The sequence below is a fragment of the Pseudophryne corroboree genome, chromosome 4, assembly GCF_028390025.1.
Source record: "Pseudophryne corroboree isolate aPseCor3 chromosome 4, aPseCor3.hap2, whole genome shotgun sequence".
Classification (NCBI taxonomy): domain Eukaryota; kingdom Metazoa; phylum Chordata; class Amphibia; order Anura; family Myobatrachidae; genus Pseudophryne; species Pseudophryne corroboree.
In genome coordinates, this window is record NC_086447.1 from 62,804,980 (window position 1) to 62,831,044 (window position 26,065).

The following is a 26,065-nucleotide window of genomic DNA, read 5'->3' on the forward strand; positions in this document are numbered from 1 at the left end:
ACTCCGGTGAAGAAGTCTAACAGCAATTTAAAGTGTGGAATGATCATCTACTTGCATCCTCATCAGCTGTGGAAATTATGGTGTCCTTGAACTCTGGCAAAGTGTAATGGTTTTTATTGCTATATACTCGGAGATGACCCTTAGAACACTAGAAAATAGTAGAACTTAAGTACAATGCAAAGCTGCAATCGAATGAGTGCCATACTTTTTTATAGGGGATGTAGCTCAGTGGTAGAGCGCATGCTTTGCATGTATGAGGCCCCGGGTTCAATCCCCGGCATCTCCATGTTTTGCAAAATGTAGATTCTTTCTTAACTCTATGTAACCTCTCCAGATCAACAAATGCATTAAAAAAAACTCTAGAGAAATTGGAAAAGTTTCAATCAAACTATGAAAAATGATTGACCAGTCTATAAAATGTGATGTTGCTCAGTGGTAGATTATATTCCCCAGAATCTGTGTTTCCTCATTGAAATAAAAGTTATCATATGATACCTACAGTATCCTTGAAATCTATACAGCAAGGTATAATTGTTATCTTTGCTCCGTGCTCTGAGTTTAACCTTAGAACAGTGGAAGTAGTAGAACTTGAGTACTATGCAGAACAGCAATCGCTCGGTATCAAAACACACCCACTCAGAGGGGATGTAGCTCAGTGGTAGAGCGCATGCTTTGCATGTATGAGGCCCCGGGTTCAATCCCCGGCATCCCCATGTTTTGCAAAATATAGATTCTTACTTATCTGTATGTAACCTCTTCAGAAGAGCCCAAGACCAACAAATGCATGAATGCACTCTACAGTAATGGGCAAGAATTAACACCAATTATAAAAAATAATTGATCATTCTATTAAATGTGATGTAGCTCAGTGGTAGATTATATTCTGTGGATACTGTGTTTCCTTATTTAACCAGCAGTTACCATATCATACCTACTGACATTCTCCAAACACTGATGTCAAGTATATGGTAATTATGAAACAGAGTTTTAATTTCACTGGGAAATGTACTATAAAAGCAGTAGTTTCATAAAAGAACAAATCACACGATACAGCAAAACTAATTGATTAAGAAGGACAGACATCTTTAAACACATTGTGAACCTATGGAGGATGGATTTGGGCTTGAATGTCAAGTAATTAGTGATCAATCAATGCATGAAAAGATAAACACATATCAACTCTGTACAAAATACCTGGTGAAGCCTTAGTCAGCAATGCCCAGGAGGCAGTCATAGCCTGCATACTATGTGCCCTTCTTCCAAGTTCTGACACTGCTGATAAAACAGAATGTAAGACTGTCCTCTACTTGGCAATACTTGATCAATATCCATGCCATTCATTACATAAGGTAGGGGATTCTGATGATAACCCAGACTCCGGTGAAGAAGTCTAACAGCAATTTAAAGTGTGGAATGATCATCTACTTGCATCTTCATCAGCTGTGGAAATTATGGTGTCCTTGAACTCTGGCAAAGTGTAATGGTTTTTATTGCTTTATACTCGGAGATGACCCTTAGAACACTAGAAAATAGTAGAACTTAAGTACAATGCAAAGCTGCAATCGAATGAGTGCTATACTTTTTCTCAGGGGATGTAGCTCAGTGGTAGAGCGCATGCTTTGCATGTATGAGCCCCGGGTTCAATCCCCGGCATCTCCATGTTTTGCAAAATGTAGATTCTTTCTTAACTCTATGTAACCTCTCCAGATCAACAAATGCATTAAAAAAAACTCTAGAGAAATTGGAAAAGTTTCAATCAAACTATGAAAAATTATTGACCAGTCTATAAAATGTGATGTTGCTCAGTGGTAGATTATATTCCCCAGAATCTGTGTTTCCTCATTGAAATAAAAGTTATCATATGATACCTACAGTATCCTTGAAATCTATACAGCAAGGTATAATTGTTATCTTTGCTCCGTGCTCTGAGTTTAACCTTAGAACAGTGGAAGTAGTAGAACTTGAGTACTATGCAGAACAGCAATCGCTCGGTATCAAAACACACCAACTCAGAGGGGATGTAGCTCAGTGGTAGAGCGCATGCTTTGCATGTATGAGGCCCTGGGTTCAATCCCCGGCATCTCCATGTTTTGCAAAATATAGATTCTTACTTATCTGTATGTAACCTCTTCAGAAGAGCCCAAGACCAACAAATGCATGAATGCACTCTACAGTAATGGGCAAGAATTAACACCAATTATAAAAAATAATTGATCATTCTATTAAATGTGATGTAGCTCAGTGGTAGATTATATTCTGTGGATACTGTGTTTCCTTATTTAACCAGCAGTTACCATATCATACCTACTGACATTCTCCAAACACTGATGTCAAGTATATGGTAATTATGAAACAGAGTTTTAATTTCACTGGGAAATATACTATAAAAGCAGTAGTTTCATAAAAGAACAAATCACACGATACAGCAAAACTAATTGATTAAGAAGGACAGACATCTTTAAACGCATTGTGAACCTATGGAGGATGGATTTGGGCTTGAATGTCAAGTAATTAGTGATCAATCAATGCATGAAAAGATAAACACATATCAACTCTGTACAAAATACCTGGTGAAGCCTTAGTCAGCAATGCCCAGGAGGCAGTCATAGCCTGCATCCTATGTGCCCTTCTTCCAAGTTCCGACACTGCTGATAAAACAGAATGTAAGACTGTCCTCTACTTGGCAATACTTGATCAATATCCATGCCATTCATTACATAAGGTAGGGGATTCTGATGATAACCCAGACTCCGGTGAAGAAGTCTAACAGCAATTTAAAGTGTGGAATGATCATCTACTTGCATCCTCATCAGCTGTGGAAATTATGGTGTCCTTGAACTCTGGCAAAGTGTAATGGTTTTTATTGCTATATACTCGGAGATGACCCTTAGAACACTAGAAAATAGTAGAACTTAAGTACAATGCAAAGCTGCAATCGAATGAGTGCCATACTTTTTCATAGGGGATGTAGCTCAGTGGTAGAGCGCATGCTTTGCATGTATGAGGCCCCGGGTTCAATCCCCGGCATCTCCATGTTTTGCAAAATGTAGATTCTTTCTTAACTCTATGTAACCTCTCCAGATCAACAAATGCATTAAAAAAAACTCTAGAGAAATTGGAAAAGTTTCAATCAAACTATGAAAAATGATTGACCAGTCTATAAAATGTGATGTTGCTCAGTGGTAGATTATATTCCCCAGAATCTGTGTTTCCTCATTGAAATAAAAGTTATCATATGATACCTACAGTATCCTTGAAATCTATACAGCAAGGTATAATTGTTATCTTTGCTCCGTGCTCTGAGTTTAACCTTAGAACAGTGGAAGTAGTAGAACTTGAGTACTATGCAGAACAGCAATCGCTCGGTATCAAAACACACCCACTCAGAGGGGATGTAGCTCAGTGGTAGAGCGCATGCTTTGCATGTATGAGGCCCCGGGTTCAATCCCCGGCATCCCCATGTTTTGCAAAATATAGATTCTTACTTATCTGTATGTAACCTCTTCAGAAGAGCCCAAGACCAACAAATGCATGAATGCACTCTACAGTAATGGGCAAGAATTAACACCAATTATGAAAAATAATTGATCATTCTATTAAATGTGATGTAGCTCAGTGGTAGATTATATTCTGTGGATACTGTGTTTCCTTATTTAACCAGCAGTTACCATATCATACCTACTGACATTCTCCAAACACTGATGTCAAGTATATGGTAATTATGAAACAGAGTTTTAATTTCACTGGGAAATGTACTATAAAAGCAGTAGTTTCATAAAAGAACAAATCACACGATACAGCAAAACTAATTGATTAAGAAGGACAGACATCTTTAAACACATTGTGAACCTATGGAGGATGGATTTGGGCTTGAATGTCAAGTAATTAGTGATCAATCAATGCATGAAAAGATAAACACATATCAACTCTATACAAAATACCTGGTGAAGCCTTAGTCAGCAATGCCCAGGAGGCAGTCATAGCCTGCATACTATGTGCCCTTCTTCCAAGTTCTGACACTGCTGATAAAACAGAATGTAAGACTGTCCTCTACTTGGCAATACTTGATCAATATCCATGCCATTCATTACATAAGGTAGGGGATTCTGATGATAACCCAGACTCCGGTGAAGAAGTCTAACAGCAATTTAAAGTGTGGAATGATCATCTACTTGCATCTTCATCAGCTGTGGAAATTATGGTGTCCTTGAACTCTGGCAAAGTGTAATGGTTTTTATTGCTTTATACTCGGAGATGACCCTTAGAACACTAGAAAATAGTAGAACTTAAGTACAATGCAAAGCTGCAATCGAATGAGTGCTGTACTTTTTCACAGGGGATGTAGCTCAGTGGTAGAGCGCATGCTTTGCATGTATGAGCCCCGGGTTCAATCCCCGGCATCTCCATGTTTTGCAAAATGTAGATTCTTTCTTAACTCTATGTAACCTCTCCAGATCAACAAATGCATTAAAAAAAACTCTAGAGAAATTGGAAAAGTTTCAATCAAACTATGAAAAATTATTGACCAGTCTATAAAATGTGATGTTGCTCAGTGGTAGATTATATTCCCCAGAATCTGTGTTTCCTCATTGAAATAAAAGTTATCATATGATACCTACAGTATCCTTGAAATCTATACAGCAAGGTATAATTGTTATCTTTGCTCCGTGCTCTGAGTTTAACCTTAGAACAGTGGAAGTAGTAGAACTTGAGTACTATGCAGAACAGCAATCGCTCGGTATCAAAACACACCAACTCAGAGGGGATGTAGCTCAGTGGTAGAGCGCATGCTTTGCATGTATGAGGCCCTGGGTTCAATCCCCGGCATCTCCATGTTTTGCAAAATATAGATTCTTACTTATCTGTATGTAACCTCTTCAGAAGAGCCCAAGACCAACAAATGCATGAATGCACTCTACAGTAATGGGCAAGAATTAACACCAATTATAAAAAATAATTGATCATTCTATTAAATGTGATGTAGCTCAGTGGTAGATTATATTCTGTGGATACTGTGTTTCCTTATTTAACCAGCAGTTACCATATCATACCTACTGACATTCTCCAAACACTGATGTCAAGTATATGGTAATTATGAAACAGAGTTTTAATTTCACTGGGAAATATACTATAAAAGCAGTAGTTTCATAAAAGAACAAATCACACGATACAGCAAAACTAATTGATTAAGAAGGACAGACATCTTTAAACGCATTGTGAACCTATGGAGGATGGATTTGGGCTTGAATGTCAAGTAATTAGTGATCAATCAATGCATGAAAAGATAAACACATATCAACTCTGTACAAAATACCTGGTGAAGCCTTAGTCAGCAATGCCCAGGAGGCAGTCATAGCCTGCATCCTATGTGCCCTTCTTCCAAGTTCCGACACTGCTGATAAAACAGAATGTAAGACTGTCCTCTACTTGGCAATACTTGATCAATATCCATGCCATTCATTACATAAGGTAGGGGATTCTGATGATAACCCAGACTCCGGTGAAGAAGTCTAACAGCAATTTAAAGTGTGGAATGATCATCTACTTGCATCCTCATCAGCTGTGGAAATTATGGTGTCCTTGAACTCTGGCAAAGTGTAATGGTTTTTATTGCTATATACTCGGAGATGACCCTTAGAACACTAGAAAATAGTAGAACTTAAGTACAATGCAAAGCTGCAATCGAATGAGTGCCATACTTTTTCATAGGGGATGTAGCTCAGTGGTAGAGCGCATGCTTTGCATGTATGAGGCCCCGGGTTCAATCCCCGGCATCTCCATGTTTTGCAAAATGTAGATTCTTTCTTAACTCTATGTAACCTCTCCAGATCAACAAATGCATTAAAAAAAACTCTAGAGAAATTGGAAAAGTTTCAATCAAACTATGAAAAATGATTGACCAGTCTATAAAATGTGATGTTGCTCAGTGGTAGATTATATTCCCCAGAATCTGTGTTTCCTCATTGAAATAAAAGTTATCATATGATACCTACAGTATCCTTGAAATCTATACAGCAAGGTATAATTGTTATCTTTGCTCCGTGCTCTGAGTTTAACCTTAGAACAGTGGAAGTAGTAGAACTTGAGTACTATGCAGAACAGCAATCGCTCGGTATCAAAACACACCCACTCAGAGGGGATGTAGCTCAGTGGTAGAGCGCATGCTTTGCATGTATGAGGCCCCGGGTTCAATCCCCGGCATCCCCATGTTTTGCAAAATATAGATTCTTACTTATCTGTATGTAACCTCTTCAGAAGAGCCCAAGACCAACAAATGCATGAATGCACTCTACAGTAATGGGCAAGAATTAACACCAATTATAAAAAATAATTGATCATTCTATTAAATGTGATGTAGCTCAGTGGTAGATTATATTCTGTGGATACTGTGTTTCCTTATTTAACCAGCAGTTACCATATCATACCTACTGACATTCTCCAAACACTGATGTCAAGTATATGGTAATTATGAAACAGAGTTTTAATTTCACTGGGAAATGTACTATAAAAGCAGTAGTTTCATAAAAGAACAAATCACACGATACAGCAAAACTAATTGATTAAGAAGGACAGACATCTTTAAACACATTGTGAACCTATGGAGGATGGATTTGGGCTTGAATGTCAAGTAATTAGTGATCAATCAATGCATGAAAAGATAAACACATATCAACTCTATACAAAATACCTGGTGAAGCCTTAGTCAGCAATGCCCAGGAGGCAGTCATAGCCTGCATACTATGTGCCCTTCTTCCAAGTTCTGACACTGCTGATAAAACAGAATGTAAGACTGTCCTCTACTTGGCAATACTTGATCAATATCCATGCCATTCATTACATAAGGTAGGGGATTCTGATGATAACCCAGACTCCGGTGAAGAAGTCTAACAGCAATTTAAAGTGTGGAATGATCATCTACTTGCATCTTCATCAGCTGTGGAAATTATGGTGTCCTTGAACTCTGGCAAAGTGTAATGGTTTTTATTGCTTTATACTCGGAGATGACCCTTAGAACACTAGAAAATAGTAGAACTTAAGTACAATGCAAAGCTGCAATCGAATGAGTGCTGTACTTTTTCACAGGGGATGTAGCTCAGTGGTAGAGCGCATGCTTTGCATGTATGAGCCCCGGGTTCAATCCCCGGCATCTCCATGTTTTGCAAAATGTAGATTCTTTCTTAACTCTATGTAACCTCTCCAGATCAACAAATGCATTAAAAAAAACTCTAGAGAAATTGGAAAAGTTTCAATCAAACTATGAAAAATTATTGACCAGTCTATAAAATGTGATGTTGCTCAGTGGTAGATTATATTCCCCAGAATCTGTGTTTCCTCATTGAAATAAAAGTTATCATATGATACCTACAGTATCCTTGAAATCTATACAGCAAGGTATAATTGTTATCTTTGCTCCGTGCTCTGAGTTTAACCTTAGAACAGTGGAAGTAGTAGAACTTGAGTACTATGCAGAACAGCAATCGCTCGGTATCAAAACACACCAACTCAGAGGGGATGTAGCTCAGTGGTAGAGCGCATGCTTTGCATGTATGAGGCCCTGGGTTCAATCCCCGGCATCTCCATGTTTTGCAAAATATAGATTCTTACTTATCTGTATGTAACCTCTTCAGAAGAGCCCAAGACCAACAAATGCATGAATGCACTCTACAGTAATGGGCAAGAATTAACACCAATTATAAAAAATAATTGATCATTCTATTAAATGTGATGTAGCTCAGTGGTAGATTATATTCTGTGGATACTGTGTTTCCTTATTTAACCAGCAGTTACCATATCATACCTACTGACATTCTCCAAACACTGATGTCAAGTATATGGTAATTATGAAACAGAGTTTTAATTTCACTGGGAAATGTACTATAAAAGCAGTAGTTTCATAAAAGAACAAATCACACGATACAGCAAAACTAATTGATTAAGAAGGACAGACATCTTTAAACACATTGTGAACCTATGGAGGATGGATTTGGGCTTGAATGTCAAGTAATTAGTGATCAATCAATGCATGAAAAGATAAACACATATCAACTCTGTACAAAATACCTGGTGAAGCCTTAGTCAGCAATGCCCAGGAGGCAGTCATAGCCTGCATCCTATGTGCCCTTCTTCCAAGTTCTGACACTGCTGATAAAACAGAATGTAAGACTGTCCTCTACTTGGCAATACTTGATCAATATCCATGCCATTCATTACATAAGGTAGGGGATTCTGATGATAACCCAGACTCCGGTGAAGAAGTCTAACAGCAATTTAAAGTGTGGAATGATCATCTACTTGCATCCTCATCAGCTGTGGAAATTATGGTGTCCTTGAACTCTGGCAAAGTGTAATGGTTTTTATTGCTTTATACTCGGAGATGACCCTTAGAACACTAGAAAATAGTAGAACTTGAATACAATGCAAAGCTGCAATCGAATGAGTACCACACTTTTTCACAGGGTATGTAGCTCAGTGGTAGAGCGCATGCTTCGCATGTATGAGGCACTGGGTTCAATCCCCAGCATCTCCATGTTTTGCAAAATGTAGATTCTTTCTTAACTCTATGTAACCTCTCCAGATCAACAAATGCATTAAAAAAAACTCTAGAGAAATTGGAAAAGTTTCAATCAAACTATGAAAAATTATTGACCAGTCTATAAAATGTGATGTTGCTTAGTGGTAGATTATATTCCCCAGAATCTGTGTTTCCTCATTGAAATAAAAGTTATCATATGATACCTACAGTATCCTTGAAATCTATACAGCAAGGTATAATTGTTATCTTTGCTCCGTGCTCTGAGTTTAACCTTAGAACAGTGGAAGTAGTAGAACTTGAGTACTATGCAGAACAGCAATCGCTCGGTTTCAAAACACGCCAACTCAGAGGGGATGTAGCTCAGTGGTAGAGCGCATGCTTTGCATGTATGAGGCCCCGGGTTCAATCCCCGGCATCTCCATGTTTTGCAAAATATAGATTCTTACTTATCTGTATGTAACCTCTTCAGAAGAGCCCAAGACCAACAAATGCATGAATGCACTCTACAGTAATGGGCAAGAATTAACACCAATTATAAAAAATAATTGATCATTCTATTAAATGTGATGTAGCTCAGTGGTAGATTATATTCTGTGGATACTGTGTTTCCTTATTTAACCAGCAGTTACCATATCATACCTACTGACATTCTCCAAACACTGATGTCAAGTATATGGTAATTATGAAACAGAGTTTTAATTTCACTGGGAAATGTACTATAAAAGCAGTAGTTTCATAAAAGAACAAATCACACGATACAGCAAAACTAATTGATTAAGAAGGACAGACATCTTTAAACACATTGTGAACCTATGGAGGATGGATTTGGGCTTGAATGTCAAGTAATTAGTGATCAATCAATGCATATAAAGATAAACACATATCAACTCTGTACAAAATACCTGGTGAAGCCTTAGTCAGCAATGCCCAGGAGGCAGTCATAGCCTGCATACTATGTGCCCTTCTTCCAAGTTCTGACACTGCTGATAAAACAGAATGTAAGACTGTCCTCTACTTGGCAATACTTGATCAATATCCATGCCATTCATTACATAAGGTAGGGGATTCTGATGATAACCCAGACTCCGGTGAAGAAGTCTAACAGCAATTTAAAGTGTGGAATGATCATCTACTTGCATCTTCATCAGCTGTGGAAATTATGGTGTCCTTGAACTCTGGCAAAGTGTAATGGTTTTTATTGCTTTATACTCGGAGATGACCCTTAGAACACTAGAAAATAGTAAAACTTAAGTACAATGCAAAGCTGCAATCGAATGAGTGCCATACTTTTTCACAGCGGATGTAGCTCAGTGGTAGAGCACATGCTTTGCATGTATGAGCCCCGGGTTCAATCCCTGGCATCTCCATGTTTTGCAAAATGTAGATTCTTTCTTAACTCTATGTAACCTCTCCAGATCAACAAATGCATAAAAAAAAACTCTAGAGAAATTGGAAAAGTTTCAATCAAACTATGAAAAATTATTGACCAGTCTATAAAATGTGATGTTGCTCAGTGGTAGATTATATTCCCCAGAATCTGTGTTTCCTCATTGAAATAAAAGTTATCATATGATACCTACAGTATCCTTGAAATCTATACAGCAAGGTATAATTGTTATCTTTGCTCCGTGCTCTGAGTTTAACCTTAGAACAGTGGAAGTAGTAGAACTTGAGTACTATGCAGAACAGCAATCGCTCGGTATCAAAACACACCAACTCAGAGGGGATGTAGCTCAGTGGTAGAGCGCATGCTTTGCATGTATGAGGCCCCGGGTTCAATCCCCGGCATCGCCATGTTTTGCAAAATATAGATTCTTACTTATCTGTATGTAACCTCTTCAGAAGAGCCCAAGACCAACAAATGCATGAATGCACTCTACAGTAATGGGCAAGAATTAACACCAATTATAAAAAATAATTGATCATTCTATTAAATGTGATGTAGCTCAGTGGTAGATTATATTCTGTGGATACTGTGTTTCCTTATTTAACCAGCAGTTACCATATCATACCTACTGACATTCTCCAAAAACTGATGTCAAGTATATGGTAATTATGAAACAGAGTTTTAATTTCACTGGGAAATATACTATAAAAGCAGTAGTTTCATAAAAGAACAAATCACACGATACAGCAAAACTAATTGATTAAGAAGGACAGACATCTTTAAACACATTGTGAACCTATGGAGGATGGATTTGGGCTTGAATGTCAAGTAATTAGTGATCAATCAATGCATGAAAAGATAAACACATATCAACTCTGTACAAAATACCTGGTGAAGCCTTAGTCAGCAATGCCCAGGAGGCAGTCATAGCCTGCATACTATGTGCCCTTCTTCCAAGTTCTGACACTGCTGATAAAACAGAATGTAAGACTGTCCTCTACTTGGCAATACTTGATCAATATCCATGCCATTCATTACATAAGGTAGGGGATTCTGATGATAACCCAGACTCCGGTGAAGAAGTCTAACAGCAATTTAAAGTGTGGAATGATCATCTACTTGCATCCTCATCAGCTGTGGAAATTATGGTGTCCTTGAACTCTGGCAAAGTGTAATGGTTTTTATTGCTTTATACTCGGAGATGACCCTTAGAACACTAGAAAATAGTAGAACTTGAGTACAATGCAAAGCTGCAATCGAATGAGTACCACACTTTTTCACAGGGGATGTAGCTCAGTGGTATAGCGCATGCTTCACATGTATGAGACCCTGGGTTCAATTCCCAGCTTCTCCATGTTTTGCAAAATGTAGATTCATTCTTAACTCTATGTAACCTCTCCAGATCAACAAATGCATTAAAAAAAACTCTAGAGAAATTGGAAAAGTTTCAATCAAACTATGTAAAATTATTGACTAGTCTATAAAATGTGATGTTGCTTAGTGGTAGATTATATTCCCCAGAATCTGTGTTTCCTCATTGAAATAAAAGTTATCATATGATACCTACAGTATCCTTGAAATCTATACAGCAAGGTATAATTGTTATCTTTGCTCCGTGCTCTGAGTTTAACCTTAGAACAGTGGAAGTAGTAGAACTTGAGTACTATGCAGAACAGCAATCGCTCGGTATCAAAACACACCAACTCAGAGGGGATGTAGCTCAGTGGTAGAGCGCATGCTTTGCATGTATGAGGGCCCGGGTTCAATCCCCGGCATCTCCATGTTTTGAAAAATATAGATTCTTACTTATCTGTATGTAACCTCTTCAGAAGAGCCCAAGACCAACAAATGCATGAATGCACTCTACAGTAATGGGCAAGAATAAACACCAATTATAAAAAATAATTGATCATTCTATTAAATGTGATGTAGCTCAGTGGTAGATTATATTCTGTGGATACTGTGTTTCATTATTTAACCAGCAGTTTCCATATCATACCTACTGACATTCTCCAAACACCGATGTGAAGTATATGGTAATTATGAAACAGAGTTTTAATTTCACTGGGAAATGTACTATAAAAGCAGTAGTTTCATAAAAGAACAAATCACACGATACAGCAAAACTAATTGATTAAGAAGGACAGACATCTCTAAACACATTGTGAACCTATGGAGGATGGATTTGGGCTTGAATGTCAAGTAATTAGTGATCAATCAATGCATGAAAAGATAAACACATATCAACTCTGTACAAAATACCTGGTGAAGCCTTAGTCAGCAATGCCCAGGAGGCAGTCATAGCCTGCATCCTATGTGCCCTTCTTCCAAGTTCTGACACTGCTGATAAAACAGAATGTAAGACTGTCCTCTACTTGGCAATACTTGATCAATATCCATGCCATTCATTACATAAGGTAGGGGATTCTGATGATAACCCAGACTCCGGTGAAGAAGTCTAACAGCAATTTAAAGTGTGGAATGATCATCTACTTGCATCCTCATCAGCTGTGGAAATTATGGTGTCCTTGAACTCTGGCAAAGTCTAATGGTTTTTATTGCTATACACTCGGAGATGACCCTTAGAACACTAGAAAATAGTAGAACTTAAGTACAATGCAAAGCTGCAATCGAATGAGTGCCGTACTTTTTCATAGGGGATGTAGCTCAGTGGTAGAGCGCGTGCTTTGCATGTATGAGGCCCCGGGTTCAATCCCCGGCATCTCCATGTTTTGCAAAATGTAGATTCTTTCTTAACTCTATGTAACCTCTCCAGATCAACAAATGCATTAAAAAAAACTCTAGAGAAATTGGAAAAGTTTCAATCAAACTATGAAAAATTATTGACCAGTCTATAAAATGTGATGTTGCTCAGTGGTAGATTATATTCCCCAGAATCTGTGTTTCCTCATTGAAATAAAAGTTATCATATGATACCTACAGTATCCTTGAAATCTATACAGCAAGGTATAATTGTTATCTTTGCTCCGTGCTCTGAGTTTAACCTTAGAACAGTGGAAGTAGTAGAACTTGAGTACTATGCAGAACAGCAATCGCTCGGTTTCAAAACACGCCAACTCAGAGGGGATGTAGCTCAGTGGTAGAGCGCATGCTTTGCATGTATGAGGCCCCGGGTTCAATCCCCGGCATCTCCATGTTTTGCAAAATATAGATTCTTACTTATCTGTATGTAACCTCTTCAGAAGAGCCCAAGACCAACAAATGCATGAATGCACTCTACAGTAATGGGCAAGAATTAACACCAATTATAAAAAATAATTGATCATTCTATTAAATGTGATGTAGCTCAGTGGTAGATTATATTCTGTGGATACTGTGTTTCCTTATTTAACCAGCAGTTACCATATCATATCTACTGACATTCTCCAAACACTGATGTCAAGTATATGGTAATTATGAAACAGAGTTTTAATTTCACTGGGAAATGTACTATAAAAGCAGTAGTTTCATAAAAGAACAAATCACACGATACAGCAAAACTAATTGATTAAGAAGGACAGACATCTCTAAACACATTGTGAACCTATGGAGGATGGATTTGGGCTTGAATGTCAAGTAATTAGTGATCAATCAATGCATGAAAAGATAAACACATATCAACTCTGTACAAAATACCTGGTGAAGCCTTAGTCAGCAATGCCCAGGAGGCAGTCATAGCCTGCATACTATGTGCCCTTCTTCCAAGTTCTGACACTGCTGATAAAACAGAATGTAAGACTGTCCTCTACTTGGCAATACTTGATCAATATCCATGCCATTTATTACATAAGGTAGGGGATTCTGATGATAACCCAGACTCCGGTGAAGAAGTCTAACAGCAATTTAAAGTGTGGAATGATCATCTACTTGCATCTTCATCAGATGTGGAAATTATGGTGTCCTTGAACTCTGGCAAAGTGTAATGGTTTTTATTGCTTTATACTCGGAGATGACCCTTAGAACACTAGAAAATAGTAGAACTTAAGTACAATGCAAAGCTGCAATCGAATGAGTGCCATACTTTTTCACAGGGGATGTAGCTCAGTGGTAGAGCGCATGCTTTGCATGTATGAGGCCCCGGGTTCAATCCCCGGCATCTCCATGTTTTGCAAAATGTAGATTCTTTCTTAACTCTATGTAACCTCTCCAGATCAACAAATGCATTAAAAAAAACTCTAGAGAAATTGGAAAAGTTTCAATCAAACTATGAAAAATTATTGACCAGTCTATAAAATGTGATGTTGCTCAGTGGTAGATTATATTCCCCAGAATCTGTGTTTCCTCATTGAAATAAAAGTTATCATATGATACCTACAGTATCCTTGAAATCTATACAGCAAGGTATAATTGTTATCTTTGCTCCGTGCTCTGAGTTTAACCTTAGAACAGTGGAAGTAGTAGAACTTGAGTACTATGCAGAACAGCAATCGCTCGGTTTCAAAACACGCCAACTCAGAGGGGATGTAGCTCAGTGGTAGAGCGCATGCTTTGCATGTATGAGGCCCCGGGTTCAATCCCCGGCATCTCCATGTTTTGCAAAATATAGATTCTTACTTATCTGTATGTAACCTCTTCAGAAGAGCCCAAGACCAACAAATGCATGAATGCACTCTACAGTAATGGGCAAGAATTAACACCAATTATAAAAAATAATTGATCATTCTATTAAATGTGATGTAGCTCAGTGGTAGATTATATTCTGTGGATACTGTGTTTCCTTATTTAACCAGCAGTTACCATATCATATCTACTGACATTCTCCAAACACTGATGTCAAGTATATGGTAATTATGAAACAGAGTTTTAATTTCACTGGGAAATGTACTATAAAAGCAGTAGTTTCATAAAAGAACAAATCACACGATACAGCAAAACTAATTGATTAAGAAGGACAGACATCTCTAAACACATTGTGAACCTATGGAGGATGGATTTGGGCTTGAATGTCAAGTAATTAGTGATCAATCAATGCATGAAAAGATAAACACATATCAACTCTGTACAAAATACCTGGTGAAGCCTTAGTCAGCAATGCCCAGGAGGCAGTCATAGCCTGCATACTATGTGCCCTTCTTCCAAGTTCTGACACTGCTGATAAAACAGAATGTAAGACTGTCCTCTACTTGGCAATACTTGATCAATATCCATGCCATTTATTACATAAGGTAGGGGATTCTGATGATAACCCAGACTCCGGTGAAGAAGTCTAACAGCAATTTAAAGTGTGGAATGATCATCTACTTGCATCTTCATCAGATGTGGAAATTATGGTGTCCTTGAACTCTGGCAAAGTGTAATGGTTTTTATTGCTTTATACTCGGAGATGACCCTTAGAACACTAGAAAATAGTAGAACTTAAGTACAATGCAAAGCTGCAATCGAATGAGTGCCATACTTTTTCACAGGGGATGTAGCTCAGTGGTAGAGCGCATGCTTTGCATGTATGAGGCCCCGGGTTCAATCCCCGGCATCTCCATGTTTTGCAAAATGTAGATTCTTTCTTAACTCTATGTAACCTCTCCAGATCAACAAATGCATTAAAAAAACTCTAGAGAAATTGGAAAAGTTTCAATCAAACTATGTAAAATTATTGACCAGTCTATAAAATGTGATGTTGCTTAGTGGTAGATTATATTCCCCAGAATCTGTGTTTCCTCATTGAAATAAAAGTTATCATATGATACCTACAGTATCCTTGAAATCTATACAGCAAGGTATAATTGTTATCTTTGCTCCGTGCTCTGAGTTTAACCTTAGAACAGTGGAAGTAGTAGAACTTGAGTACTATGCAGAACAGCAATCGCTCGGTATCAAAACACACCAACTCAGAGGGGATGTAGCTCAGTGGTAGAGCGCATGCTTTGCATGTATGAGGGTCCGGGTTCAATCCCCAGCATCTCAATGTTTTGAAAAATATAGATTCTTACTTATCTGTATGTAACCTCTTCAGAAGAGCCCAAGACCAACAAATGCATGAATGCACTCTACAGTAATGGGCAAGAATTAACACCAATTATAAAAAATAATTGATCATTCTATTAAATGTGATGTAGCTCAGTGGTAGATTATATTCTGTGGATACTGTGTTTCCTTATTTAACCAGCAGTTACCATATCATACCTACTGACATTCTCCAAACACTGATGTCAAGTATATGGTAATTATGAAACAGAGTTTTAATTTCACTGGGAAATGTACTATAAAAGCAGTAGTTTCATAAAAGAACAAATCACACGATACAGCAAAACTAATTGATTAAGAAGGACAGACATCTCTAAACACATTGTGAACCTATGGAGGATGGATTTGGGCTTGAATGTCAAGTAATTAGTGATCAATCAATGCATGAAAAGATAAACACATATCAACTCTGTACAAAATACCTGGTGAAGCCTTAGTCAGCAATGCCCAGGAGGCAGTCATAGCCTGCATCCTATGTGCCCTTCTTCCAAGTTCTGACACTGCTGATAAAACAGAATGTAAGACTGTCCTCTACTTGGCAATACTTGATCAATATCCATGCCATTCATTACATAAGGTAGGGGATTCTGATGATAACCCAGACTCCGGTGAAGAAGTCTAACAGCAATTTAAAGTGTGGAATGATCATCTACTTGCATCCTCATCAGCTGTGGAAATTATGGTGTCCTTGAACTCTGGCAAAGTCCAATGGTTTTTATTGCTATACACTCGGAGATGACCCTTAGAACACTAGAAAATAGTAGAACTTAAGTACAATGCAAAGCTGCAATCGAATGAGTGCCATACTTTTTCACAGGGGATGTAGCTCAGTGGTAGAGCGCATGCTTTGCATGTATGAGGCCCTGGGTTCAATCCCCGGCATCTCCATGTTTTGCAAAATGTAGATTCTTTCTTAACTCTATGTAACCTCTCCAGATCAACAAATGCATTAAAAAAAACTCTAGAGAAATTGGAAAAGTTTCAATCAAACTATGAAAAATTATTGACCAGTCTATAAAATGTGATGTTGCTCAGTGGTAGATTATATTCCCCAGAATCTGTGTTTCCTCATTGAAATAAAAGTTATCATATGATACCTACAGTATCCTTGAAATCTATACAGCAAGGTATAATTGTTATCTTTGCTCCGTGCTCTGAGTTTAACCTTAGAACAGTGGAAGTAGTAGAACTTGAGTACTATGCAGAACAGCAATCGCTCGGTTTCAAAACACGCCAACTCAGAGGGGATGTAGCTCAGTGGTAGAGCGCATGCTTTGCATGTATGAGGCCCCGGGTTCAATCCCCGGCATCTCCATGTTTTGCAAAATATAGATTCTTACTTATCTGTATGTAACCTCTTCAGAAGAGCCCAAGACCAACAAATGCATGAATGCACTCTACAGTAATGGGCAAGAATTAACACCAATTATAAAAAATAATTGATCATTCTATTAAATGTGATGTAGCTCAGTGGTAGATTATATTCTGTGGATACTGTGTTTCCTTATTTAACCAGCAGTTACCATATCATATCTACTGACATTCTCCAAACACTGATGTCAAGTATATGGTAATTATGAAACAGAGTTTTAATTTCACTGGGAAATGTACTATAAAAGCAGTAGTTTCATAAAAGAACAAATCACACGATACAGCAAAACTAATTGATTAAGAAGGACAGACATCTCTAAACACATTGTGAACCTATGGAGGATGGATTTGGGCTTGAATGTCAAGTAATTAGTGATCAATCAATGCATGAAAAGATAAACACATATCAACTCTGTACAAAATACCTGGTGAAGCCTTAGTCAGCAATGCCCAGGAGGCAGTCATAGCCTGCATACTATGTGCCCTTCTTCCAAGTTCTGACACTGCTGATAAAACAGAATGTAAGACTGTCCTCTACTTGGCAATACTTGATCAATATCCATGCCATTTATTACATAAGGTAGGGGATTCTGATGATAACCCAGACTCCGGTGAAGAAGTCTAACAGCAATTTAAAGTGTGGAATGATCATCTACTTGCATCTTCATCAGATGTGGAAATTATGGTGTCCTTGAACTCTGGCAAAGTGTAATGGTTTTTATTGCTTTATACTCGGAGATGACCCTTAGAACACTAGAAAATAGTAGAACTTAAGTACAATGCAAAGCTGCAATCGAATGAGTGCCATACTTTTTCACAGGGGATGTAGCTCAGTGGTAGAGCGCATGCTTTGCATGTATGAGGCCCCGGGTTCAATCCCCGGCATCTCCATGTTTTGCAAAATGTAGATTCTTTCTTAACTCTACGTAACCTCTCCAGATCAACAAATGCATTAAAAAAACTCTAGAGAAATTGGAAAAGTTTCAATCAAACTATGTAAAATTATTGACCAGTCTATAAAATGTGATGTTGCTTAGTGGTAGATTATATTCCCCAGAATCTGTGTTTCCTCATTGAAATAAAAGTTATCATATGATACCTACAGTATCCTTGAAATCTATACAGCAAGGTATAATTGTTATCTTTGCTCCGTGCTCTGAGTTTAACCTTAGAACAGTGGAAGTAGTAGAACTTGAGTACTATGCAGAACAGCAATCGCTCGGTATCAAAACACACCAACTCAGAGGGGATGTAGCTCAGTGGTAGAGCGCATGCTTTGCATGTATGAGGGTCCGGGTTCAATCCCCGGCATCTCCATGTTTTGAAAAATATAGATTCTTACTTATCTGTATGTAACCTCTTCAGAAGAGCCCAAGACCAACAAATGCATGAATGCACTCTACAGTAATGGGCAAGAATTAACACCAATTATAAAAAATAATTGATCATTCTATTAAATGTGATGTAGCTCAGTGGTAGATTATATTCTGTGGATACTGTGTTTCCTTATTTAACCAGCAGTTACCATATCATACCTACTGACATTCTCCAAACACTGATGTCAAGTATATGGTAATTATGAAACAGAGTTTTAATTTCACTGGGAAATGTACTATAAAAGCAGTAGTTTCATAAAAGAACAAATCACACGATACAGCAAAACTAATTGATTAAGAAGGACAGACATCTCTAAACACATTGTGAACCTATGGAGGATGGATTTGGGCTTGAATGTCAAGTAATTAGTGATCAATCAATGCATGAAAAGATAAACACATATCAACTCTGTACAAAATACCTGGTGAAGCCTTAGTCAGCAATGCCCAGGAGGCAGTCATAGCCTGCATCCTATGTGCCCTTCTTCCAAGTTCTGACACTGCTGATAAAACAGAATGTAAGACTGTCCTCTACTTGGCAATACTTGATCAATATCCATGCCATTCATTACATAAGGTAGGGGATTCTGATGATAACCCAGACTCCGGTGAAGAAGTCTAACAGCAATTTAAAGTGTGGAATGATCATCTACTTGCATCCTCATCAGCTGTGGAAATTATGGTGTCCTTGAACTCTGGCAAAGTCTAATGGTTTTTATTGCTATACACTCGGAGATGACCCTTAGAACACTAGAAAATAGTAGAACTTAAGTACAATGCAAAGCTGCAATCGAATGAGTGCCATACTTTTTCACAGGGGATGTAGCTCAGTGGTAGAGCGCATGCTTTGCATGTATGAGGCCCCGGGTTCAATCCCCGGCATCTCCATGTTTTGCAAAATGTAGATTCTTTCTTAACTCTATGTAACCTCTCCAGATCAACAAATGCATTAAAAAAAACTCTAGAGAAATTGGAAAAGTTTCAATCAAACTATGAAAAATTATTGACCAGTCTATAAAATGTGATGTTGCTCAGTGGTAGATTATATTCCCCAGAATTTGTGTTTCCTCATTGAAATAAAAGTTATCATATGATACCTACAGTATCCTTGAAATCTATACAGCAAGGTATAATTGTTATCTTTGCTCCGTGCTCTGAGTTTAACCTTAGAACAGTGGAAGTAGTAGAACTTGAGTACTATGCAGAACAGCAATCGCTCGGTATCAAAACACACCAACTCAGAGGGGATGTAGCTCAGTGGTAGAGCGCATGCTTTGCATGTATGAGGCCCTGGGTTCAATCCCCGGCATCTCCATGTTTTGCAAAATATAGATTCTTACTTATCTGTATGTAACCTCTTCAGAAGAGCCCAAGACCAACAAATGCATGAATGCACTCTACAGTAATGGGCAAGAATTAACACCAATTCTAAAAAATAATTGATCATTCTATTAAATGTGATGTAGCTCAGTGGTAGATTATATTCTGTGGATACTGTGTTTCCTTATTTAACCAGCAGTTACCATATCATACCTACTGACATTCTCCAAACACTGATGTCAAGTATATGGTAATTATGAAACAGAGTTTTAATTTCACTGGGAAATGTACTATAAAAGCAGTAGTTTCATAAAAGAACAAATCACAAGATACAGCAAAACTAATTGATTAAGAAGGACAGACATCTTTAAACACATTGTGAACCTATCGAGGATGGATTTGGGCTTGAATGTCAAGTAATTAGTGATCAATCAATGCATGAAAAGATAAACACATATCAACTCTGTACAAATTACCTGGTGAAGCCTTAGTCTGCAATGCCCAGGAGGCAGTCATAGCCTGCATCCTATGTGCCCTTCTTCCAAGTTCTGACACTGCTGATAAAACAGAATGTAAGACTGTCCTCTACTTGGCAATACTTGATCAATATCCATGCCATTCATTACATAATGTAGGGGATTCTGATGATAACCCAGACTCCGGTGAAGAAGTCTAACAGCAATTTAAAGTGTGGAATGATCATCTACTTGCATCCTCATCAGCTGTGGAAATTATGGTGTCCTTGAACTCTGGCAAAGTCTAATGGTTTTTATTGCTATATACTCGGAGATGACCCTTAGAACACTAGAAAATAGTAGAACTTAAGTACAATGCAAAGCTGCAATCGAATGAGTACCACACTTTTTCACAGGGGATGTAGCTCAGTGGTAGAGCGCATGCTTCGCATGAATGAGGCCCCGGGTTCAATCCCCGGCATCTCCATGTTTTGCAAAATGTAGATTCTTTCTTAACTCTATGTAAGCTCTCCAGATCAACAAATGCATTAAAAAAAACTCTAGAGAAATTGGAAAAGTTTCAATCAAACTATGAAAAATTATTGACCAGTCTATAAAATGTGATGTTGCTCAGTGGTAGATTATATTCCCCAGAATCTGTGTTTCCTCATTGAAATAAAAGTTATCATATGATACCTACAGTATCCTTGAAATCTATACAGCAAGGTATAATTGTTATCTTTGCTCCGTGCTCTGAGTTTAACCTTAGAACAGTGGAAGTAGTAGAACTTGAGTACTATGCAGAACAGCAATCGCTCGGTTTCAAAACACGCCAACTCAGAGGGGATGTAGCTCAGTGGTAGAGCGTATGCTTTGCATGTATGAGGCCCCGGGTTCAATCCCCGGCATCTCCATGTTTTGCAAAATATAGATTCTTACTTATCTGTATGTAACCTCTTCAGAAGAGCCCAAGACCAATGAATGCACTCTACAGTAATGGGCAAGAATTAACACCAATTATAAAAAATAATTGATCATTCTATTAAATGTGATGTAGCTCAGTGGTAGATTATATTCTGTGGATACTGTGTTTCCTTATTTAACCAGCAGTTACCATATCATACCTACTGACATTCTCCAAACACTGATGTCAAGTATATGGTAATTATGAAACAGAGTTTTAATTTCACTGGGAAATGTACTATAAAAGCAGTAGTTTCATAAAAGAACAAATCACAAGATACAGCAAAACTAATTGATTAAGAAGGACAGACATCTTTAAACACATTGTGAACCTATGGAGGATGGATTTGGGCTTGAATGTCAAGTAATTAGTGATCAATCAATGCATGAAAAGATAAACACATATCAACTCTGTACAAAATACCTGGTGAAGCCTTAGTCAGCAATGCCCAGGAGGCAGTCATAGCCTGCATCCTATGTGCCCTTCTTCCAAGTTCTGACACTGCTGATAAAACAGAATGTAAGACTGTCAACTACTTGGCAATACTTGATCAATATCCATGCCATTCATTACATAAGGTAGGGGATTCTGATGATAACCCAGACTCCGGTGAAGAAGTCTAACAGCAATTTAAAGTGTGGAATGATCATCTACTTGCATCCTCATCAGCTGTGGAAATTATGGTGTCCTTGAACTCTGGCAAAGTCTAATGGTTTTTATTGCTATACACTCGGAGATGACCCTTAGAACACTAGAAAATAGTAGAACTTAAGTACAATGCAAAGCTGCAATCGAATGAGTGCCATACTTTTTCACAGGGGATGTAGCTCAGTGGTAGAGCGCATGCTTTGCATGTATGAGGCCCCGGGTTCAATCCCCGGCATCTCCATGTTTTGCAAAATGTAGATTCTTTCTTAACTCTATGTAACCTCTCCAGATCAACAAATGCATTAAAAAAAACTCTAGAGAAATTGGAAAAGTTTCAATCAAACTATGAAAAATTATTGACCAGTCTATAAAATGTGATGTTGCTCAGTGGTAGATTATATTCCCCAGAATCTGTGTTTCCTCATTGAAATAAAAGTTATCATATGATACCTACAGTATCCTTGAAATCTATACAGCAAGGTATAATTGTTATCTTTGCTCCATGCTCTGAGTTTAACCTTAGAACAGTGGAAGTAGTAGAACTTGAGTACTATGCAGAACAGCAATCGCTCGGTTTCAAAACACGTCAACTCAGAGGGGATGTAGCTCAGTGGTAGAGCGTATGCTTTGCATGTATGAGGCCCCGGGTTCAATCCCCGGCATCTCCATGTTTTGCAAAATATAGATTCTTACTTATCTGTATGTAACCTCTTCAGAAGAGCCCAAGACCAATGAATGCACTCTACAGTAATGGGCAAGAATTAACACCAATTATAAAAAATAATTGATCATTCTATTAAATGTGATGTAGCTCAGTGGTAGATTATATTCTGTGGATACTGTGTTTCCTTATTTAACCAGCAGTTACCATATCATACCTACTGACATTCTCCAAACACTGATGTCAAGTATATGGTAATTATGAAACAGAGTTTTAATTTCACTGGGAAATGTACTATAAAAGCAGTAGTTTCATAAAAGAACAAATCACACGATACAGCAAAACTAATTGATTAAGAAGGACAGACATCTTTAAACACATTGTGAACCTATGGAGGATGGATTTGGGCTTGAATGTCAAGTAATTAGTGATCAATCAATGCATGAAAAGATAAACACATATCAACTCTGTACAAAATACCTGGTGAAGCCTTAGTCAGCAATGCCCAGGAGGCAGTCATAGCCTGCATACTATGTGCCCTTCTTCCAAGTTCTGACACTGCTGATAAAACAGAATGTAAGACTGTCCTCTACTTGGCAATACTTGATCAATATCCATGCCATTCATTACATAAGGTAGGGGATTCTGATGATAACCCAGACTCCGATGAAGAAGTCTAACAGCAATTTAAAGTGTGGAATGATCATCTACTTGCATCTTCATCAGCTGTGGAAATTATGGTGTCCTTGAACTCTGGCAAAGTGTAATGGTTTTTATTGCTTTATACTCGGAGATGACCCTTAGAACACTAGAAAATAGTAGAACTTAAGTACAATGCATAGCTGCAATCAAATGAGTGCCACACTTTTTTACAGGGGATGTAGCTCAGTGGTAGAGCGCATGCTGTGCATGTATGAGGCCCCGGGTTCAATCCCCGGCATATCCATGTTTTGCAAAATGTAGATTCTTTCTTAACTCTATGTAACCTCTCCAGATCAACAAATGCATTAAAAAAAACTCTAGAGAAATTGGAAAAGTTTCAATCAAACTATGAAAAATTATTGACCAGTCTATAAAATGTGATGTTGCTCAGTGGAAGATTATATTCCCCAGAATCTGTGTTTCCTCATTGAAATAAAAGTTATCATATGATACCAACAGTATCTTTGAAATCTATACAGCAAGGTATAATTGTTATCTTTGCTCCGTGCTCTGAGTTTAACCTTAGAACAGTGGAAGTAGTAGAACTTGAGTACTATGCAGAACAGCAATCGCTCCGTATCAAAACACACCAACTCAGAGGGGATGTAGCTCAGTGGTAGAGTGCATGCTTTGCATGTATGAGGCCCTGGGTTTAATCCCCGGCATCTCCATGTTTTGCAAAATATAGATTCTTACTTATCTGTATGTAACCTCTTCAGAAGACCCCAAGACCAACAAATGCATGAATGCACTCTACAGTAATGGGCAAGAATTAACACCAATTATAAAAAATAATTGATAATTCTATTAAATGTGATGTAGCTCAGTGGTAGATTATATTCTGTGGATACTGTGTTTCCTTATTTAACCAGCAGTTACCATATCATACCTACTGACATTCTCCAAACACTGATGTCAAGTATATGGGAATTATGAAACAGAGTTTTAATTTCACTGGGAAATGTACTATAAAAGCAGTAGTTTCATAAAAGAACAAATCACACGATACAGCAAAACTAATTGATTAAGAAGGACAGACATCTTTAAACACATTGTGAACCTATGGAGTATGGATTTGGGCTTGAATGTCAAGTAATTAGTGATCAATCAATGCATGAAAAGATAAACACATATCAACTTTGTACAAAATACCTGGTGAAGCCTTAGTCAGCAATGCCTGGGAGGCAGTCATAGCCTGCATACTATGTGCCCTTCTTCCAAGTTCTGACACTGCTGATAAAACAGAATGTAAGACTGTCCTCTACTTGGCAATACTTGATCAATATCCATGCCATTCATTACATAAGGTAGGGGATTCTGATGATAACCCAGACTCCGGTGAAGAAGTCTAACAGCAATTTAAAGTGTGGAATGATCATCTACTTGCATCCTCATCAGCTGTGGAAATTATGGTGTCCTTGAACTCTGGCAAAGTGTAATGGTTTTTATTGCTTTATACTCGGAGATGACCCTTAGAACACTAGAAAATAGTAGAACTTGAGTACAATGCAAAGCTGCAATCGAATGAGTACCACACTTTTTCACAGGGGATGTAGCTCAGTGGTAGAGCGCATGCTTCGCATGTTTGAGGCTCCGGGTTCAATCCCCAGCATCTCTATGTTTTGCAAAATGTAGATTCTTTCTTAACTCTATGTAACCTCTCCAGATCAACAAATGCATTAAAAAAACTCTAGAGAAATTGGAAAAGTTTCAATCAAACTATGAAAAATTATTGACCAGTCTATAAAATGTGATGTTGCTCAGTGGTAGATTATATTCCCCAGAATCTGTGTTTCCTCTTTGAAATAAAAGTTATCATATGATACCTACAGTATCCTTGAAATCTATACAGCAAGGTATAATTGTTGTCTTTGCTCCGTGCTCTGAGTTTAACCTTAGAACAGTGGAAGTAGTAGAACTTGAGTACTATGCAGAACAGCAATCGCTCGGTTTCAAAACACGCCAACTCAGAGGGGATGTAGCTCAGTGGTAGAGCGCATGCTTTGCATGTATGAGGCCCCGGGTTCAATCCCCGGCATCTCCATGTTTTGCAAAATATAGATTCTTACTTATCTGTATGTAACCTCTTCAGAAGAGCCCAAGACCAAAAATGCATGAATGCACTCTACAGTAATGGGCAAGAATTAACACCAATTATAAAAAATAATTGATCATTCTATTAAATGTGATGTAGCTCAGTGGTAGATTATATTCTGTGGATACTGTGTTTCCTTATTTAACCAGCATTTACCATATCATACCTACTGACATTCTCCAAACACTGATGTCAAGTATATGGTAATTATGAAACAGAGTTTTAATTTCTCTGGGAAATGTACTATAAAAGCAGTAGTTTCATAAAAGAACAAATCACACGATACAGCAAAACTAATTGATTAAGAAGGACAGACATCTTTAAACACATTGTGAACCTATGGAGGATGGATTTGGGCTTGAATGTCAAGTAATTAGTGATCAATCAATGCATGAAAAGATAAACACATATCAACTCTGTACAAAATACCTGGTGAAGCCTTAGTCAGCAATGCCCAGGAGGCAGTCATAGCCTGCATACTATGTGCCCTTCTTCCAAGTTCTGACACTGCTGATAAAACAGAATGTAAGACTGTCCTCTACTTGGCAATACTTGATCAATATCCATGCCATTCATTACATAAGGTAGGGGA

The 26,065-nt window shown here is 37.9% G+C and overlaps 38 non-coding genes across 38 annotated transcripts; all 38 read left to right on the plus strand.

Annotated features, from left to right (window-relative positions):
- Positions 1–214: 214 nt before the first annotated feature.
- Positions 215–286, plus strand: TRNAA-UGC (transfer RNA alanine (anticodon UGC)). Its single transcript has one exon. It is a non-coding gene; the product is annotated as a tRNA-Ala (tRNA).
- A 355-nt stretch (positions 287–641) lies between these two features.
- TRNAA-UGC (transfer RNA alanine (anticodon UGC)) lies at positions 642–713 on the plus strand. The gene has a single exon. It is a non-coding gene; the product is annotated as a tRNA-Ala (tRNA).
- An 875-nt stretch (positions 714–1,588) lies between these two features.
- Positions 1,589–1,659, plus strand: TRNAA-UGC (transfer RNA alanine (anticodon UGC)). Its single transcript has one exon. It is a non-coding gene; the product is annotated as a tRNA-Ala (tRNA).
- Positions 1,660–2,014: 355 nt separating this feature from the next.
- On the plus strand, positions 2,015–2,086 carry TRNAA-UGC (transfer RNA alanine (anticodon UGC)). Its single transcript has one exon. It is a non-coding gene; the product is annotated as a tRNA-Ala (tRNA).
- Positions 2,087–2,961: 875 nt separating this feature from the next.
- On the plus strand, positions 2,962–3,033 carry TRNAA-UGC (transfer RNA alanine (anticodon UGC)). Its single transcript has one exon. It is a non-coding gene; the product is annotated as a tRNA-Ala (tRNA).
- A 355-nt stretch (positions 3,034–3,388) lies between these two features.
- On the plus strand, positions 3,389–3,460 carry TRNAA-UGC (transfer RNA alanine (anticodon UGC)). The gene has a single exon. It is a non-coding gene; the product is annotated as a tRNA-Ala (tRNA).
- Positions 3,461–4,335: 875 nt separating this feature from the next.
- Positions 4,336–4,406, plus strand: TRNAA-UGC (transfer RNA alanine (anticodon UGC)). Its single transcript has one exon. It is a non-coding gene; the product is annotated as a tRNA-Ala (tRNA).
- Positions 4,407–4,761: 355 nt separating this feature from the next.
- Positions 4,762–4,833, plus strand: TRNAA-UGC (transfer RNA alanine (anticodon UGC)). The gene has a single exon. It is a non-coding gene; the product is annotated as a tRNA-Ala (tRNA).
- Positions 4,834–5,708: 875 nt separating this feature from the next.
- TRNAA-UGC (transfer RNA alanine (anticodon UGC)) lies at positions 5,709–5,780 on the plus strand. The gene has a single exon. It is a non-coding gene; the product is annotated as a tRNA-Ala (tRNA).
- A 355-nt stretch (positions 5,781–6,135) lies between these two features.
- TRNAA-UGC (transfer RNA alanine (anticodon UGC)) lies at positions 6,136–6,207 on the plus strand. Its single transcript has one exon. It is a non-coding gene; the product is annotated as a tRNA-Ala (tRNA).
- Positions 6,208–7,082: 875 nt separating this feature from the next.
- On the plus strand, positions 7,083–7,153 carry TRNAA-UGC (transfer RNA alanine (anticodon UGC)). The gene has a single exon. It is a non-coding gene; the product is annotated as a tRNA-Ala (tRNA).
- Positions 7,154–7,508: 355 nt separating this feature from the next.
- Positions 7,509–7,580, plus strand: TRNAA-UGC (transfer RNA alanine (anticodon UGC)). The gene has a single exon. It is a non-coding gene; the product is annotated as a tRNA-Ala (tRNA).
- An 875-nt stretch (positions 7,581–8,455) lies between these two features.
- Positions 8,456–8,527, plus strand: TRNAA-CGC (transfer RNA alanine (anticodon CGC)). Its single transcript has one exon. It is a non-coding gene; the product is annotated as a tRNA-Ala (tRNA).
- Positions 8,528–8,882: 355 nt separating this feature from the next.
- On the plus strand, positions 8,883–8,954 carry TRNAA-UGC (transfer RNA alanine (anticodon UGC)). The gene has a single exon. It is a non-coding gene; the product is annotated as a tRNA-Ala (tRNA).
- An 875-nt stretch (positions 8,955–9,829) lies between these two features.
- On the plus strand, positions 9,830–9,900 carry TRNAA-UGC (transfer RNA alanine (anticodon UGC)). Its single transcript has one exon. It is a non-coding gene; the product is annotated as a tRNA-Ala (tRNA).
- A 355-nt stretch (positions 9,901–10,255) lies between these two features.
- TRNAA-UGC (transfer RNA alanine (anticodon UGC)) lies at positions 10,256–10,327 on the plus strand. Its single transcript has one exon. It is a non-coding gene; the product is annotated as a tRNA-Ala (tRNA).
- An 875-nt stretch (positions 10,328–11,202) lies between these two features.
- On the plus strand, positions 11,203–11,274 carry TRNAV-CAC (transfer RNA valine (anticodon CAC)). Its single transcript has one exon. It is a non-coding gene; the product is annotated as a tRNA-Val (tRNA).
- A 355-nt stretch (positions 11,275–11,629) lies between these two features.
- On the plus strand, positions 11,630–11,701 carry TRNAA-UGC (transfer RNA alanine (anticodon UGC)). Its single transcript has one exon. It is a non-coding gene; the product is annotated as a tRNA-Ala (tRNA).
- Positions 11,702–12,576: 875 nt separating this feature from the next.
- Positions 12,577–12,648, plus strand: TRNAA-UGC (transfer RNA alanine (anticodon UGC)). Its single transcript has one exon. It is a non-coding gene; the product is annotated as a tRNA-Ala (tRNA).
- Positions 12,649–13,003: 355 nt separating this feature from the next.
- TRNAA-UGC (transfer RNA alanine (anticodon UGC)) lies at positions 13,004–13,075 on the plus strand. Its single transcript has one exon. It is a non-coding gene; the product is annotated as a tRNA-Ala (tRNA).
- Positions 13,076–13,950: 875 nt separating this feature from the next.
- On the plus strand, positions 13,951–14,022 carry TRNAA-UGC (transfer RNA alanine (anticodon UGC)). Its single transcript has one exon. It is a non-coding gene; the product is annotated as a tRNA-Ala (tRNA).
- Positions 14,023–14,377: 355 nt separating this feature from the next.
- Positions 14,378–14,449, plus strand: TRNAA-UGC (transfer RNA alanine (anticodon UGC)). The gene has a single exon. It is a non-coding gene; the product is annotated as a tRNA-Ala (tRNA).
- An 875-nt stretch (positions 14,450–15,324) lies between these two features.
- On the plus strand, positions 15,325–15,396 carry TRNAA-UGC (transfer RNA alanine (anticodon UGC)). Its single transcript has one exon. It is a non-coding gene; the product is annotated as a tRNA-Ala (tRNA).
- Positions 15,397–15,750: 354 nt separating this feature from the next.
- Positions 15,751–15,822, plus strand: TRNAA-UGC (transfer RNA alanine (anticodon UGC)). The gene has a single exon. It is a non-coding gene; the product is annotated as a tRNA-Ala (tRNA).
- Positions 15,823–16,697: 875 nt separating this feature from the next.
- Positions 16,698–16,769, plus strand: TRNAA-UGC (transfer RNA alanine (anticodon UGC)). The gene has a single exon. It is a non-coding gene; the product is annotated as a tRNA-Ala (tRNA).
- Positions 16,770–17,124: 355 nt separating this feature from the next.
- On the plus strand, positions 17,125–17,196 carry TRNAA-UGC (transfer RNA alanine (anticodon UGC)). The gene has a single exon. It is a non-coding gene; the product is annotated as a tRNA-Ala (tRNA).
- Positions 17,197–18,071: 875 nt separating this feature from the next.
- Positions 18,072–18,143, plus strand: TRNAA-UGC (transfer RNA alanine (anticodon UGC)). Its single transcript has one exon. It is a non-coding gene; the product is annotated as a tRNA-Ala (tRNA).
- A 354-nt stretch (positions 18,144–18,497) lies between these two features.
- Positions 18,498–18,569, plus strand: TRNAA-UGC (transfer RNA alanine (anticodon UGC)). Its single transcript has one exon. It is a non-coding gene; the product is annotated as a tRNA-Ala (tRNA).
- Positions 18,570–19,444: 875 nt separating this feature from the next.
- On the plus strand, positions 19,445–19,516 carry TRNAA-UGC (transfer RNA alanine (anticodon UGC)). The gene has a single exon. It is a non-coding gene; the product is annotated as a tRNA-Ala (tRNA).
- A 355-nt stretch (positions 19,517–19,871) lies between these two features.
- Positions 19,872–19,943, plus strand: TRNAA-UGC (transfer RNA alanine (anticodon UGC)). Its single transcript has one exon. It is a non-coding gene; the product is annotated as a tRNA-Ala (tRNA).
- An 875-nt stretch (positions 19,944–20,818) lies between these two features.
- TRNAA-CGC (transfer RNA alanine (anticodon CGC)) lies at positions 20,819–20,890 on the plus strand. Its single transcript has one exon. It is a non-coding gene; the product is annotated as a tRNA-Ala (tRNA).
- Positions 20,891–21,245: 355 nt separating this feature from the next.
- TRNAA-UGC (transfer RNA alanine (anticodon UGC)) lies at positions 21,246–21,317 on the plus strand. Its single transcript has one exon. It is a non-coding gene; the product is annotated as a tRNA-Ala (tRNA).
- An 867-nt stretch (positions 21,318–22,184) lies between these two features.
- Positions 22,185–22,256, plus strand: TRNAA-UGC (transfer RNA alanine (anticodon UGC)). The gene has a single exon. It is a non-coding gene; the product is annotated as a tRNA-Ala (tRNA).
- Positions 22,257–22,611: 355 nt separating this feature from the next.
- TRNAA-UGC (transfer RNA alanine (anticodon UGC)) lies at positions 22,612–22,683 on the plus strand. Its single transcript has one exon. It is a non-coding gene; the product is annotated as a tRNA-Ala (tRNA).
- An 867-nt stretch (positions 22,684–23,550) lies between these two features.
- Positions 23,551–23,622, plus strand: TRNAA-UGC (transfer RNA alanine (anticodon UGC)). The gene has a single exon. It is a non-coding gene; the product is annotated as a tRNA-Ala (tRNA).
- A 355-nt stretch (positions 23,623–23,977) lies between these two features.
- TRNAA-UGC (transfer RNA alanine (anticodon UGC)) lies at positions 23,978–24,049 on the plus strand. The gene has a single exon. It is a non-coding gene; the product is annotated as a tRNA-Ala (tRNA).
- Positions 24,050–24,924: 875 nt separating this feature from the next.
- On the plus strand, positions 24,925–24,996 carry TRNAA-CGC (transfer RNA alanine (anticodon CGC)). Its single transcript has one exon. It is a non-coding gene; the product is annotated as a tRNA-Ala (tRNA).
- A 354-nt stretch (positions 24,997–25,350) lies between these two features.
- On the plus strand, positions 25,351–25,422 carry TRNAA-UGC (transfer RNA alanine (anticodon UGC)). The gene has a single exon. It is a non-coding gene; the product is annotated as a tRNA-Ala (tRNA).
- The last annotated feature ends 643 nt before the right edge of the window (positions 25,423–26,065 follow it).